The following is a 2056-nucleotide window of genomic DNA, read 5'->3' as shown; positions in this document are numbered from 1 at the left end:
ACCCATCATGACAGAACACTGCGGCCAAACACTAAGCCCAGCGGGTCACCTCCGTCGGAGGCTTGAGGAGCAAGACGCTCAGATCCAAGGACATGCTCAGACCCTCCGTGAGTTACATACCAAGATTGGATGTCAAAATCAAATGCTTCAAACATATGCTGGCTACATGGGCAGTGCTAACGCAGAATCTGCGGCACGTCTGTTTCCGGATCCACTTCCGCCTCTAAGGTCACCAGTAGTGACGTCATCTCGTGAATTCCGTCCCAGTCTCCCTGAAAAATTCTCAGGTAACCAGAAGGATTGTAAGGGATTTTTGTTTCAATGTCGTCTTATTTTTGAGAACTCTCCAGGCAGTTTCCCTACAGATAAGAAGATGATAACTTTTATTTTGTCCCAACTCACTGGGCGAGCCCTTGAGTGGGCGGAGGCAAGGTTCGCCTCCGAGGACAGTTTCAGATGTACTTTTTCTGAGTTTGTTTCTGAGTTTTCCCAGGTATTTATTCAGGACTCTGATCAAACAATTGACTCTCGAGCTCTGCTGAATTTAAAACAGGTAGATTCCATGGTGGCGGAGTTTTCCATCGACTTCCGGCTCATAGCCGCAGCTTCCGGATGGAACGAATGTGCTCTCAAAAGTGCATATTTTAAGGCACTGAATGACAATATCAAGGATGAACTTGCTACTCTCGACGAACGTTATCGCGTGAAGTTACGTGAACTCAAGTGAACTTCTGTTAAACTCCGGACCTGTTGCCGGAGCCGCAGAGCTGCACCGCACCGTAGTCAAAAGGGCGGTGTGAGAGGGGGTGTGCGTGAGTTGCGGTCTCCGTCGGGGTAAGACCTTGTATAGACTACAGAGGCCTAAACCAAATAACTGTCAAAAATAAATACCCACTTCCATTACTAGCATCAGCTTTTGAACCAGTTCAAGGGGCTACTGTCTTCACCAAGCTCAATTTAAGAAACGCATATCACCTTCTCAGGATAAGAGAAGGTGACGAATGGAAGACAGCCTTTAAGACACCCTTGGGCCAGTTTGAGTACCTGGTTATGCCTTTTGGTCTCACTAACGCTCCTGCATGTTTTCAAGCGCTCGTCAATGATGTCCTCAGAGACTTCTTAAATATTTTTGTGTTTTTATACATTGCCGACATTTTAATCTACTCCAAGAACCTTTCTGAGCATAAGAAACATGTCCGCCTGGTCCTTCAAAGACTGTTGGAAAACAAACTTTTTGTAAAGGCTGAAAAATGCGAGTTTCACCAACCTTCTGTCACCTTTTTAGGGTTTGTGCTCGAGGGCGGGCAGGTTAAGCCATCCGAAGACAAGATAAAGGCAGTTTTGGATTGGCCGACACCTGAGAACCGTAAACAGCTGCAGAGATTCCTGGGTTTTGCTAACTTCTACCGACGTTTCATCAGGAATTACAGTCAGACAGCTCTACCTCTCACAACTCTAACATCAGTCAAAAAGACTTTTCAATGGACTCCAGAAGCACAAAACGCTTTTGATAAATTAAAGACCCTGTTTTCCAGAGCTCCTGTGTTAATCCAGCCAGATCCTACTAAACAATTTATCCACGAAGTAGACGCCTCTGACTCTGGTGTTGGTGCTGTGTTATCCCAACAACTCGACTCTGATCAAAGGATTCACCCCTGTGCATTTTCTCACCGGCTGAACAAAACTACGATGTTGAGGATCGTGAACTTCTGGCCATCAAACTTGCCTTGGAGGAGTGGAGACACTGGCTCGAGGGAGCTGAACACCCAGTCTTGGTTTGGACTGATCACAAGAACCTGGCTTATATCCAGTCCGCCAAACAGGCAAACCCACGTCAATCAAGATGGTCTCTGTTTTTCTCTCGGTTCAACCTCATTATCTCTTACAGACCTGGCTCCAAGAACATCAAACCCGATTCTCTCTCTCGTCTATACTCTGCTGATCAATCCGAGATGCCTGAACCTGTTCTTCCTGCCTCCTGTACTGTTGGAGTGGTTTCCTGGGAGATCTCCGATCTCATAAACTCTGCCCTAGCCTCTGAACCTGACCCAGGTAA

Source organism: Cyprinodon variegatus, unplaced genomic scaffold, assembly GCF_000732505.1.
Source record: "Cyprinodon variegatus isolate N-32 unplaced genomic scaffold, C_variegatus-1.0 Scaffold1392, whole genome shotgun sequence".
In the NCBI taxonomy this organism is placed as follows: Eukaryota; Metazoa; Chordata; class Actinopteri; order Cyprinodontiformes; family Cyprinodontidae; genus Cyprinodon; species Cyprinodon variegatus.
The sequence above is the reverse complement of the archived record's forward strand: the minus strand, read 5'-3'. Positions refer to the sequence as shown.